Here is a 16119-nt window from a genome sequence, read left to right on the forward strand (position 1 = left end):
TTGTTTATGTATAGACACAGTTGGTGGGAGATTTTGTATAGGTATAGACACGGTTGGTGGGAGATTTTGTATAGACACGGTTGGTGGGAGATTTTGTATAGACACGGTTGGTTGGAGATTTTGTATAGGTATAGACACGGTTGGTTGGAGATTTTGTATAGATATAGACACGGTTGGTGGGAGATTTTGTTTAGGTATAGACACGGTTGGTGGGAGATTTTGTATAGACACGGTTGGTGGGGGATTTTGTTTATGTATAGACACGGTTTGTGGGAGAGTTTGTATAGGTATAGACACGGTTGGTTGGAGATTTTGTATACATGTAGGTATAGACACGGTTGGTGGGGGATTTTGTTTATGTATAGACACGGTTTGTGGGAGAGTTTGTATAGGTATAGACACGGTTGGTTGGAGATTTTGTATACATGTAGGTATAGACACGGTTGATGGGAAATTTTGTATATAGACACGGTTGGTGGGAGATTTTTTTATAGGTATAGACACGGTTGGTGGAATTATTTGGTTTGATAAGTTTTACGTTCTCTTAACAACCATTTAAGGACGTGCCAGGTTTAGATCGGAAAGGAAAGCCGAATCACACAGAGAAAGAAATCACCATTCAACGGTCAGTACCTGGCAACTGCCGACATGGGATATCTCGGGACATCTTAACCATTCCGCCATCGCAGGATCTGAGGTAGAATTATCAGGAATCATCTTAAACGTTTCTCACGTTTATTTCAATGTTCATCTTCTGAAATGTTTCGAAATTCTTTGATAAGTAGGGATCTGTGTGTAAGACACAAATGACCCGATTGTAATGTATTTGATATATTTTTATGCACATATTTATTTGATGCACATATAACTTTGGCATTAGCATAGATTTGTCTGAAAATGTCCGCTTTCACCTTTCCTTAGAGCAAATGCAAACATCAATAAAGATGATCAAATCGAATTTTATTAATCAATAACAAATCGTTTTCTTGTCAAGAAAAAGCATTGCATATATATGCATATTTTACATTATAAATTTCTCATTTTCAAGTATTTTTACTCAATCTTATCGTCACAATAATTTAAATACATACAGTACATATGATAGATAGTTAATGTTATATATTCAATATTTAAAATATTTCGAAAAGTAAATTATTATGTATCGTAAAAATGTTTCTTATGAGCTTGATAGCAATGTCTTGATCATTTTTCTAATTTATTTTTATATATAAAAATATTATTTCTATTCAATGCAGACAAAAAAATAAAGATATGCATATACACATGTTTATAGTAGTGGTCAAAACATTTTTTTAGTCAAATTATATAACATGGTTTTTTCTCAAAAGCAACTTTTAACGAAATCTCAAAAACACTTAATAAAATACTTTTGAATGTGGTATACATTGGTTTACTGTTTAATAACCATATGGTGAATTTTACTGTATACAGAATATCTACCACAAATCAGGATTCCACAATATATTCAGTACAACCTGAGTAAGGTATATAACTCAATACATAAATATTTTGCACATCTTCTATGTAAAGAGTAAGATATAGCTTTGGAAGACAAAATTTCATATTTATTTTAGGCTGAACCAATTTTATGACCATGAAACATTTGGGGATCGATCCCGAAAATCCTTTTGGTAGAAGCACTGATGAAACATAGAAAAATTTCGGGATCGATTCCAAAATCAGTTTTAGCTGAAATAATTTAGGGACCAACAGACATTTTGGAAGAAATTTTGAAATAAATCCTGATTTTGGTGGCTTTCAAATCGTCAGTCCGAATGGTATATCAGATACATTATGGAATACAAAGCTATTGATAAAAAGTTATTTAACTTTTTGCACAAGCATCAATCACTTCTTAGCAAATGCATAATCCTTATCATACACGAAAAAGGGAACGCCATAATATTTCCCTCTTTATAAATAAATGTCATTTGTCATTCAGGACACGAGTTATGTCCTTGCGAAGCAAGGTTGATGGAGAGACGACCGGACGGAAGAACGGCGGACTTCACCGTATGGCACAAGCTGAGTTTAGTCCTTTAAACCAAGTAAGTTAAAGATAACACACACAATTCCGATATATTGATATGATAATCAATAATACACTCTACTTAGTTTGTCTCCTTAATCCAAGGTTAATGAGGATTTTCCGAGGGAAAGTTTCTTTTGTTTCCACAGGAAGAGCGAGGTAATCAGCTTTACCGACTACCGGGTGCCATTCCTCAGTCGGTCTTATAGAGTGACGTAGTTTCTGTATAACAAAACGGAATGTCAATATGATAATAGCATCATCGTCCCAACCCCAAAAATCAACAAGATAAACATTAACTAAGCGCTGATTTCAAAGCAAAATGTTTTTTAAACGAGTCATGTTTTGGTGAGAGATCATTTTAACAAACAGGATCCACGATCAACGAAAATGGTTTCAATGTTCGGTATAAATAAAACGCATTTTGCATAACTTGGTAAAGTGGATATTGACATTTGTAAGTCAGGTTTGGAAAATGCTATTCGAGAAATCAGTTTGACCCTTATTGGACATTTAATATGTAAATGGGAGTTGTTTCCTTTGTCAATTCACCATGCCTTTAGGTGTGATATAATATGACGTACAAAGTTTTTTCTAGTTCAAAGGTATTCAAGTAGTTAGGCAAATTCTGCAAAGATTATAAAGAAACTTTTCACAGTATTGCTATATTTCACCTGATAGATTGAATTTCCTGGCATGTAAAATACAATTCCGACACCTATGACGATGACTAGAACAATCGGCAACAGTGAAGCGGTCCAGCCAGTCACAGCAGCCCATTTCGGGTAGACGTAGTCCCCGTATGTAGGTGGGACATATGACACGAGACACGTGACCAGCAGGCTCTGTAACAATCGAATACATTAGTGCCTTCACTTTGCAGAATTTTTGTGAGAGTTTTATTTAACGATTAAAGGTTTGATATATTGCATTTATTGAAGATATAAATGCAATTTGTGTGGCAGATAAAAAGAATAGCGCCCGTTAGGGCGCTATGGATATTTATCTGCCACACAGATTGCATTTATATCTCCAATAAATGCAATCTAACAATCCTTTTATTGTTATATTTACATTTTACGTTCTAGTTCAAAGTAAAAAATAATTTAGATGCGAGTGAACATTTGAATTTCCCGCTTCAGCCATTTAACCTCAACAGCCAAGTTCAATGTGATAAAAAATAATCCCTATAAAAATTGAAAAGATAACATATTTTGAATGTTTTTCAATAGCTCCTTAGTTTACTTTAAATTATCCAGACATTTACAAGATTTTTTTTATAGTTTTATAACCTAATTTCTTCTTTCAACTACAATGCCAATTTTCCCGCGCGGACTAACACGGTGTCAGTAAACAAGACTCACATCCATTTATATAGATATTACTACACCATGTTTAGGCTGCATGTATTGACTCATAATGCAGATCAAGACTATCATTAGAGTAATGGGAGTCGGTGGTAAAATAAAAATATGTTACAATATAATATCTACATTCGGTTTCGTTTTACATCGTTACCAATCGCCGAACATCATGCAAATCAATACAATTTTCAGGTTGATAAAGATATGTATTCCTAAATTCAGGTGTTAAAATACGAACAAAAAAGGGTATCGAAATATCAAGGAAACAGAAACCAATACAATGATCAACAAAAGATAACTTATATTAAAACGATTTACGGAGATGTATGATGTATTTATATATTCTTACAAACAAGAGCAGAGGGGAGAGAAAAGACCAACAAAACTTGATATAGCTCGGTACTCTTCTGCCAATCATCATCTCAACATCTCGTGAAAACCGCTCGGCACCTGATGAACAAGATGTTAAAATAATGCCTACCAATGTCATTGAAAACTATTTAATAACTTAAGAGAGATTGTGTGTTTTGTGCAACAATGAAGTTGAAATCAAATCGAATATTAGTAACCTAGAATGTTACAATCTGGCCCTATATTATCATAGAAAAGAGAAAAGGACGTAAATCCTAACAAAATAGATTATAAAATATTTAAGTCAGTCTGATCTTCACCAAGATACACATGAAACAAACATGGTCACGTGATATAACATTAACAATGAAAAATGCAAGAAGACAATGGACACAAATATTAAAGTAAAGTTGAACGCAATATACCCTTCGGCGAGCGGAATCTAGCTGGATTTAGCCATGATGGTTCAAAAGAATGCTACAATGGAAACCGTTGAAATGACCGAGATGTTTGATAATATGGAAATATACTACTATAGACATATGTATTTTACTTACCATACAGCCAAGCTATCGAGAAACACTCGATCAGTGTGAAAACAATGGAGGAAGAGATCCTATATACCAATCAAACAGCTGATAGATATAAACTCCTGCCTGTAATTAATATAAATATATCGATAAATACTTAAATTTGAGGATATTCCTAGCATGTTTCGCTTTTGGAGAAAATTCATCAAAATGAACAGGAAACTTCATACAATGCTTAGATTTGCATGGACAAGCTTAATAACCAGATTATTATGTTACAGAATGACCTATTATACACATAAATCACTAGTATTTCATATAAATCTTACCTGTGTACAGAATGGCAAACTAAGCACAATGCCAATCATGGTTAAACATGCTCTAAAGAGAATTTGTTTCTTCAGCAAAAATGGGAAGGAGTCTTCCAAATACACAAATATTATTTCTGTTAAAACGAACTGAAAAGTAAAAAAATATGTTTAATGGGAATTAATTTAATGGAAACAAGTACACGTATAGTATTAAATAATACTTAATGCATTACCGTGATGTTGACATCAGTTTTGATTGATTTATAATACAACAGTTAATCCTTCTATTAATTCCATTAATTGTCTAATTCATCGTCATAGTGATATTTCCACCAAATCATATATCAAAATTTGCGATTTACGCGTGTAAACTGTCACAAAAAAAATCAACTTTTATTTCATTTATGTTTTGTATTATAATCATTGTACTTGACCGTCCACTCCCAGTGTAAGCATGGCAATGAAGAACAATACTGCCCAAAGGTTTGGAATGGGCATCTGTGCTAGAGCCATCGGGTAGGCCACGAATCCTAAACCGGGACCTGTACACACAAGATAATGATGATAAATAGCAACTATTAATAGGTTAGGAAAGGCCAACTGTGACAGAGCCGTGACAACTCTTGAACCGGGACCTGTAAACAAAATGACCGAAGACCAATACTCTCCATGAGGCATCTGTGCTGTACACGAGTCTTGACAAACTTTAAACGGAAAGCCAAAAACAACAAAATCCAATTATATTAATTGATATTCACGCCAAAGTCTTTTAAAGATGCTCCACCGCTGACAAATGGTATTTTTTAACTATCAAAAACAGGAATTTTTCTTCAGTTACAAAAGTTACTTACTTTACATCATTACCACCATTAGAAAGTTTGAGCTTCTAATTTTACTTCAAGATAAAAAATATTAGAAATAATTAACTGCATCCCGAAAAAATTCTATGGCACTATGTTCTATATAAAATGAAGTTCTGACTGCGCATGCACCAAAAGCAAAATATATTATTTCATATGATTTTTTGTGTTAATTAGACATATATACACGATTAAACACCAATTGTTGTTCAAATGATGAGTATCGTTTATGGTCTGTCGGCGATGGAGCATCTTTAAGTATACTTTACAATTATAGTTGATTATTTTACTTTGAAAATAATCTGTGAAACATTGATTAGAATAGCTGACCTGTCTTGGCGACTTCAGTGATGGGAACGTTCGCCTGGTGTGCCATGAATCCAAAAGCAGAGAATATAACAAACCCAGCAAACACACTAGTTCCTTCACTGGCGATGGTCATCATAAACGTGTCTCTTTGTGGATGACAAAAACAAGTGTCAATGTCTATCTATACAACCTTTTACAGCAAATGACTCTACAACTTATGGGATAAATAGTGCTTCTCTTTAAGCATGAAGTATTTTGGTAAACAAACGTAAGTGCTTTGTAATTATTTATCGAGAAGAGGTGAATCTCTGTCTGCCTTTCACTAACTGCTAGCATTGAAGGACATTGCATCTTTGACGAACTGTATACTATTACAGATCGAACAGTTCGTGTTGTCATGCATTTATCAATTTTATTCCATTTATTAAAATTCATACGGAGTTTGTTAGTATGCTTTGCTCGGAATTTTCAATACATAAATACATAGGTTTCTGAAATACAAAATTACAGCCGTCATTTGCAGGAGTATTACCTGAGACAGTCATTGTTGAATTTGTTGTATCTGGATAACGTTGTATGTATACCCCATCCGATACCCAAGGAGTAAAAAATTTGTATAGCTGCTTGTATCCACACCTATGATGAAAAGATACAAAACAGTAAATTAAATTTAACATCGTTTTATGTTTTGGGGGTTGTAGGCATATATGTAGCATCGTGCAAACAGACTAATTAAGATAGTATATATACATGATCATGGTTCAACACTCTGTCATACTCGAGTGTTATTTCCATGAATGCTATATACTTTTCTTTCGTGGAGATTATGAACCCCTCTATACAGTATACGTGATAAATGTTCATTGTAAAAGTATGTTAAACTCACCATGTATGGTATGTGCTGTACCTTTTAAGGAACAAACAAATCATCCAAACCATTCATGAATACAAAACAATAATAGTTACTCACTTGTATATCTAATAATGTCCTGAAGTCGGGTTTGATGAAGAACACAATTCCGTCTACAGATCCCGGTAAGGTGAGGTTGTGGATAAGTAAGGTGATTAGGAGTAGGTATGGAAGAGTAGCTGTCAAATATACCACCTAGTAACCAAGGGGAATACAGGTATGTATAATAAGGATATGGTATTGGAAGTCGTCACATATACCACCTAGTAACCAAGGGGAATACAGGTATGTATAATAAGGATATGGTATTGGAAGTCGTCACATATACCACCTGGTAACCAAGGGGAATACAGGTATGTATAATAAGGATATGGTATTGGAAGTCGTCACATATACCACCTGGTAACCAAGGGGAATACAGGTATGTATAATAAGGATATGGTAATGGAAGTCGTCACATACACCACCTGGTAACCCAGGGGAATACAGGTATGTATAATAAGGATATGGTCACATATACCACCTGGTAACCAAGGGGAATACAGGTACATGATGTATGTATAATAAGGATATGGTATTGGAAGTCGTCACATATACCACCTGGTAACCAAGGGGAATACAGGTATGTATAATAAGGATATGGTATTGGAAGTCGTCACATATACCACCTGGTAACCAAGGGGAATACAGGTATGTATAATAAGGATATGGTATTGGAAGTCGTCACATATACCACCTCATAACCAAGGGGAATACAGGTATGTATAATAAGGATATAGTATTGGAAGTCGTCACATATACCCCACCTCGTAACCAAGGGGAATACAGGTATGTATAATAAGGATATGGTATTGGAAGCCGTCACATATACCCCACCTCGTAACCAAGGGGAATACAGGTATGTATAATAAGGATATGGTATTGGAAGTCGTCACATATACCACCTGGTAACTAAGGGGAATAAAGGTATGTATAATAAGGATATAGTATTGGAAGTCGTCACATATACCACCTGGTAACCAAGGGGAATACAGGTATGTATAATAAGGATATAGTATTGGAAGCCGTCACATATACCCCACCTGGTAACCAAGGGGAATACAGGTATGTATAATAAGGATATGGTATTGGAAGCCGTCACATATACCCCACCTGGTAACCAAGGGGAATACAGGTATGTATAATAAGGATATGGTATTGGAAGCCGTCACATATACCCCACCTGGTAACCAAGGGGAATACAGGTATGTATAATAAGGATATGGTATTGGAAGTCGTCACATATACCACCTGGTAACCAAGGGGAATACAGGTATGTATAATAAGGATATGGTATTGGAAGTCGTCACATATACCACCTGGTAACCAAGGGGAATACAGGTATGTATAATAAGGATATAGTATTGGAAGCCGGCACATATACCCCACCTGGTAACCAAGGGGAATACAGGTATGTATAATAAGGATATGGTATTGGAAGTCGTCACATATACCACCTGGTAACCAAGGGGAATACAGGTATGTATAATAAGGATATGGTATTGGAAGCCGTCACATATACCCCACCTGGTAACCAAGGGGAATACAGGTATGTATAATAAGGATATGGTATTGGAAGTCGTCATATATACCCCACTTGGTAGCCAAGGGGAATACAGGTATGTATAATAAGAATATGGTATTGGAAGCCGTCACATATACCCCATCTGGTAACCCAGGGGAATGCGGGTATGTATAATAAGAATATGGTATTGGAAGTCGTCACACATACCACCTGGTAACCAAGGGGATTAATATTTCAAGCAATCTTATAGTTAAAAGGTGGGAAGTCAACACATATACATCCTAGTGAACTGAAATATGTTTTTTCTCGATTTTCAGTTTGGATTATTTATTCGATGTCTTTATTTCCTAATATCATTTCATAATTTATATTGCATTCAAAATTAGGCAAAAGAGAGGAAGGAAACGCATGTACATAATATATATATACTACATACTTTCTAACCATCGAAATTATGAAAACAAAATGTGTTTTTACTGAAAACGGTACTATCAGGAAGACAGCCTTTATTTTCTGTGAATATCCGGTATATTATTTATTTTTTATTATTATTTAGACCTGAGGGCACGGAAGGGCAAACCCCTCCTAAATCATTATCAGTCGTACTTGCTGGGCGTTATTCAAATTTACCCATATATCCCATAAAATGAATACTTTGGTGGTAAGGACCGAGTCAGTTCGTATTATTTCAAACTTTCAGAACCTATCTTGGCAAAAATGAAGATGACAGGTTTTTTGTTGATGGTGTTACCTTTCCTGATGATTTGATGCCTTTGATGATACACAGGTAAATGATAACCCAGGCCAAGATCAGACTTATTACCAGGTTTACGTTTAGGGAACCAACGTCTTCTAGTCCCGACGATATACCTAGAATCTGGTACCTAAATAAAGGAACATACATCATACGTACATGTACTTTAGTCTCATTTTAGACATTGTGTCATCTTCTTTCATATATTTACACAACAAGGTTAGCATTTAATGGATTAAATTTCTGTTTTGATATTATTTATCTGATTTACAGTTGATATACGATGATTTATCAGTTGCCTTTTTCATGTAAACTACATGGTTGCCATGAATTCATGTTTAATAGGTGGTGTAATATTAAAAAAGACATAAATTATGTTTGCTTGAAAAGACTTTATGCCAATGTATACATATATTACCAGTATTGCAATAGTCCATAATTACCCATATAGCAACTAAGCGATATAAACAAAATTTGTTTCGTCGAAACTAGAATGTTTCCCATCGTGTTTTACATTTGAACTGGATACTCAAGACAATTTATCATTAACGGTTAAATAAACTTACTACCAAAACTCTTCTGCTGCACTATGACCTGTTTTTGCGTGCAGTGTTATGCTGGTATTTAACAATTCTGACATGATATTACTACCGTTATCAGCTGAATGCTGGTCTTGGTCCGTGATGTTGCTACTCAAGGAGTTTGATACATTTGTCGTCAACCGTAAGCCTAAGTTGTCCACGACACTGAAACACTCGGGCGTGTTCCAACTGTTTCCACACGTGCTCCAGGGTAGAGGGGATTGGAAGGTGTAGTACATATAGTTTATCACCCACGTCATTAACATGATGTAGTAACATACAGTTGGAACCAGCATAACCGGCATACCGAAACCCATTCCTGTGTGGGAAGTAGAATTTATGAATGCGTGAAGACCCAAATGCTAATGAATATACGAGGAATCGGTCCAATGAATGGTACGATAAATAGCATCAATGGACAAGGCCAGTTTTGTGGCTGCGGTTTACATAGGTTATGTTGGATGATCTCGATTGAACCGAGGGCCTTACTATTTAGTAACACATTGTTTCTTTTAACGATATTTTTACTTTTTCCATTTCAATTATATTTTGTTATTGTTTAATCATTATACTAAGAATCTAGGCTTTTGATTTGGATATTAGATTTATTATAATTAGTTAATGATCTTCGCGTCATACAAAGGACGGAAGATATCCCATACATTAAAGAATATCTTACATAATGACAAAATGTCCTCTTATTGGATAGGTTATCAAATGAGTAATCAGAAGAAATAACAACTGTGCTTGCTAGTGCCTGCTTGCAGAATGATAATAGAAACCTTTGACGAGAGGACAGTAATTCCAAACATCCCTGATGGCTTTTCCGGTAAACTGTCCGAGTGACGCTTCAAGGAGGTAGACCGGGATGACCATGAGGAACAGGATCAGCACATAGGGGATCAGGAAGGCACCTGGAGATAAACATTCAAGTTCATATCAATTACATAACAGAAGTAAGTAGGACCTAAGTCTATGGGTAAATAATACAGCGCATTATTGTGATCAGCTGTCATAATATTTCTAGATTTGGCAGCCTCCTCGGAAATATTACAATGTTCACAGGAAATACATTTATGTATGATTATTGTTTATTCTTAAACCATTATACATTTTTTCAAAACAATGTTCTCTTTTCATAAGTATATATGTTCCTTTCATTCCAAGTGCTGCACTATTACAAATGTCCAGAGCTTGCAGTATGCTAAATTGAATACTTAAAAAAATACTAACGATAAGCATTAAACAGCCTTTGTTTGCCCGAACTGCTATACCGATAGACAGGTGAAACAAAGAACATCATCAAGAAATGTATTTTAGTTATGAAACAATTAAATGTTTCAAAGAGTCCAGAATACCATCTATCAGGATGGAAATTAGGATTTTTAAAAGAACCTCGGTGGGATGATGGATTAATTTTTTTTTCAAAACAATGAAACCATTGTAAATGCATCAAACTGTAGACTTCATTTTTTTTAAATTATAAAACCATTGTAAGATCACGATAATATTTTTAAGGCTCTGCGATTATACTATTCTTGGGTTGAGACAGCCATTTCTTCTCTTTTTTGCAGACGCATTGTACTGCATATATTAGACATAACATCTATACTGCCCATGAATTAAATTTTGTAATTAAATTTGAGCATATAGACATTTGTGTTAATTTTATAGAAGCAACATGGTTACTTTGTAACTCACGTTTATGATCTAAATGAAGATGGGCAATCATAAAATCAAAGTACCAAGGCCACTATTAGATGCTGTGAATGAAGGACTCAAACAAAGGAATAAAGAAATTGTTTTTCATTTAAATATAGAATTCATAAATGTGAATGAAGGACTCAAACAAAGGAATAAAGAAATTGGTTTTTCATTTAAATATAGAATTCATTACCTATACATAAGTGTGCAGTGTTGAATAAAAAATATTTACGATATACCGTATTTATTTTATGATATTTGAAGTTTTTCAAGAACAATAAGTTGAATATCTTATTATCCTGAAATAACTGTAATAAATTTTATTTCTAAATTATTTTTGAAATAACGATTTCAACACCAATGAAACCGTTCAGAATCTGAGTATGATTTTTTTTTATAATTCTTTATTAATTGCTAAATTATCAATTTCATCAATGTCTCTTCAAAGACAAAAAAATAATAAGTAAACATTTTCGTATCTGAATATCCACTTAACATTGAAGAACATTTTCGGAAAAATATAACATTAGAAATATTACCATTTCCGGATATGTTTTGGTTTCCTTTTTAGAAAACTAACATGGGTTGCTTTGACGACTTTTGACTAATAAATCATGGCCAGATACTTTTGCCAAATAAAAGGTACATTATTTCATTACGTATATCACTCGGATTTCTTTTAAATTCACAAGAACGCTAGCCGTTAACATCAAGAAAACTTCATGTAATGTATCGGACTTTAGCAAGTCTTCGTAAGCCTAACAGTAACTGGTTGGCGAGATATTATCGTGCAGAACATTTATCGTGAGTTTTGCTTTGCCGACTTTTGACTTATAATAAAACATGGCCATATACGTTTGTGAAGTAAAGGGTTCATTATTTGGTTACTTATAACAGTCAAATTTCTTTTGAATTCATAAGAACGCTATCACCAAGAAAACTTCCTGCAATACATCGGACTTTAGCAAGTCTTCATAAGGCTACCGTACATTACACGGCAATATAAGTTCATTTGTCACTTTAAGTTGCTCGTACATAAATAGAGATATCTATATTTTCATTATATTTTGTAAGTTTATGTTGATAGATTTGGTACTTTTTCCCTTTCAATATTCTGCATTTGTCGATAAACAAAAGACACAACTCCCAGTGACTGATCAAGAGAGGAAACACATGTATATACTCAAAACTATTAACTTTTACTGCGCAATAATAACTCAGATATAGTTCGTCAATACAACCAACACAAAAAAAATTATAAGCGTTATAATAACTTTCTTTTGCAGTTACCTTCCTAACATTTGATTACAATAATCGACCATTAGCATGAATTACGTAAAATTTAAATAAACATACACAATCCAAAATCCACCGAAAGTCTCTCGCGGAGGAAGACAGCGAAGAAGGCGTTGTTCGTGATTTTCGGGAGACCAGTGTTCTCGGAGTAATACAAATATAATAGAGTCCCAACTGAACACTTAAAACACTCCATCCGTGGTGTATACGTATGTACAAATTCTATGTCTGTGGTTTTGAATGTTGGGGTTTTATTTTTTCATACCATCAAGTATTACGTGAAATGAACAAAACAACTTTTTATTTTCATCGCGGAGTGGTTTCATTGTTTTGATGTGCACAGGCTAGGATCTCCGAGCGTACCTAAGAATGCTGTTTCACAGCATCAAACATACGAAACGTAATTTTCGTGTCTTAAAGCTCCACTACTTTTCCGTCACAAAAAAAAACATCAAAGTTTCTGAAAAGTGATAAATAATGATAACATCAGAAAAATCACATTGACGATTTAAGATAGAATGTCACAACAGCAAACAAAGGCAAGATATCCTGCGTAATCTATGTTAACATTTGTAAAGATTCATTTTGCTGTTTTGCCGTCTGGTGCAGTGATAGTCAACTAACGCGCGGTGATTAGGACGACGGCGGGAAACATATAATACGACCCGTGTTAGCAAAATTAACATTTCATTTATTTCAATAAGTTATTAAAAAGGGGATAATAATTGTAACGTAGTATTTACTGTTACGCTAATAACTTCCGTGACTCTGCAAAATTCTCAATCCTATTTTAAAATCAAAAACCTCTTCGGAAAGGTTGTAGGCCTTTAATAAAAGACACAATGCTTTACTGATTAGAGCCTTCATCACGCTTGAAAGGACTTGATTACTAACATAAATTCATTTTCTATTAAAACAGTATTACCTTATATTTTTATCAGACAGTGACAACAAAATATCTCACCTCCTCCATTTTTCATACAAATGTATGGGAATCTCCATACATTGCCGAAGCCTACTAAACAGCCAAGTATTGTTAGTATATAATCCAACTTTCTACTCCATTGTTCTTTCTTGGCAAGTTCTTTCTTTTCTGTATTCATTGTCGAATTTTCTTCGTCACTAGAAATACCGTTCATTGGATAGTCCATAATTGACGATGCGCGCATTTACATTTATACTATACGTTTTTGCTACCTGAGAGTGTGTGTGAACTACCAAGTAAATGTTGATGACACGCAGCTCGGAAAAAAAGATAAAAACACCTTTCAGGCATGAAGCATGAACCTGAAATCGAGGACATATACAGATACAGATACACTGAACAATTTTTACACATATCTGATAAGTGACCCATTTAAAACCTCCAACATTACTTTTACGTTAAATAAGCTTTGGTTGATTTAGGCGACATAAAGTCGCCTTATAACGAGCGAATTATGTTATCGTGTGGAGCATCAAAATGAGAAAGTATAGACATGGTTGATGGAATTCTTTTGTCGCCTATGAGATTCGTCTTAACATGATCGTCACGTTTTGATATTACTAACCTTCTTCTGAAATAATCAAATATATCAAATCCTTTAAACACTATAGATTTAATGTAAACGGAAAAAATCCCGTGCCACTTCATGTGTACATGTAATGCAGGTGCACTGCACGAAATTCGTCAAGATATCTTCCAACTGCGTTCTAATTATGAAGAACAAATATGCGTACATACTTCGACCACAGGCGTTTGGCTCTAAGAAATGTCTATAGAGCCAAACGCTCGTGCTTCCGACAACCAGAATCGGTTCTAATGAAAGTAACATCCTTTGTCAATTTCAGCAAGAATTCGTAGGCCATGATGTCCGCGAAAGGGTCTTTAATTAACTTGTCGGTATTTTCCATGCCCGTCTCAAATTATGACATTTATTTGCATTCTTCCGTCAAAATGATGACAGCGCATTTCAGTAATTTATGAAAAGATGTCCTGATGTCTGTTTGAGGGTGCAGACAGGTGTCAAATGCATTTTTTAGCCGAGCCGAGGGCGTTTAGCCTTCTACATTGTTGTATCATAAAACTGATTCTTGTGAACTTGAACTATGCGTAAATCTTTATACAAAAACAATACGGAATTTCAAACCGTATTTACATATATAGTTGATATCATACAGGCTCGCAACGTTTCCGAAACGACTTTTAATTCTTAAAACAAAACAAATGTTTCTTAAAGGCCCATTACCTTTCCAGAGCAAAATATAAAGGTTTCTTAAAAAACATTAATAACACCAGAAAATGCATACCGATGATCTAAAATAAGGTTACGACACCAAACATATGCAAGATTGCCTGCGTAATATATGAAAACAGTGGAGAGTCAACTCGCTGTTTTGCCGTCTGACGCAGTGATAATCAACTACCGCGCGGTATTTAGGACAACGGCGGGAAACATAATACGACCCGCGTTATGAAAATAAACATTTTATTTATTTTAATCAAATCGTTCAGAAGGTGATGATAAATGTAGTATTAACGGTAAGTTAATAATTTTTAGGACTCTACAAAATTATCGATCTTGTTTTACATTCCCATTTTAAAAATTAAAAGCCGTTTCGGAAAGGTAGTGGGCCTTTAAAAACCAAAATATAAGAATCAAAATGTAATCACGGAATTACGATCAAAACTGCGATGTGTTTTCGGAGGAAATTGCGTTTTCCCCTGTTTTTCCTGAAATATATCTCACAACTGTAACTTATATGATTAATTTGATTATTTATTTAATTACGGTTTCTCAATTCTATATCATTCGTAATTAGAAAGCGGCTAAAACATATCTTAAAATATGCATACACGAAATAGTTTTGTAAAGTCGCTTGTTACTTTACAGTATAGACGCTTGTTTTAATAAAAAAAAAACAAGGACATTGTCATTCAGAGATGGTGTGTAGGCTGTGGCTGACGACTCAAAAAATCATCAGTGGTCAAAAGGGAAATGGAGAAGCTGGGAATGTCGGGTAGACAAATAACAAGACCTAATTACCTAACGATCGTTGTTCGACTTCTATGTACCTATTCCTAATGTTAAACAGTGCCTTCTTAAAGCCTGGTATATATTTATCCAGGAAGACACAGCCGACTGATATCGACGACTATGAAATGACATTGGCCATTGGACATTGATAAAGAGTGCATGACCGTTTACATGAAGTAGATAAATGCACAACTACTTCAGAGTATATGGTCATGTACACTTCGTCAAGTTATAAATGTACAACTAGTTCTACTTCAATCAAAAGTAGTAATTTGACGGCTCAAATGGGCCACCGTACATTTGTAGTTTACCTGTACAGGATTTAAAATTGTGTAATGCAATTTTACGACACCCTAAGACAAACTTTCATGGAAGATATTCAATCTGAATTTGACCTTTCTATTTTCAATTTCATTGAAAATTTGGATCATTCCTCCTTCACCCGTAGCCTTTTAGGAGCCAGTACAGGAATCCCCTTCACCAGTGTTGCAGACTAAAGACAATTCTTTATAAAGTCA

General features: G+C 34.5%; 1 pseudogene; it reads right to left on the bottom strand.

The window, feature by feature from the left end:
• Positions 1–1072: 1072 nt before the first annotated feature.
• LOC138318698 (sodium- and chloride-dependent GABA transporter 1-like) lies at positions 1073–13894 on the bottom strand (annotated as a pseudogene).
• Between the last annotated feature and the right edge of the window lie 2225 nt (positions 13895–16119).

The sequence above is a fragment of the Argopecten irradians genome, chromosome 3 (assembly GCF_041381155.1).
Source record: "Argopecten irradians isolate NY chromosome 3, Ai_NY, whole genome shotgun sequence".
In the NCBI taxonomy this organism is placed as follows: Eukaryota; Metazoa; Mollusca; class Bivalvia; order Pectinida; family Pectinidae; genus Argopecten; species Argopecten irradians.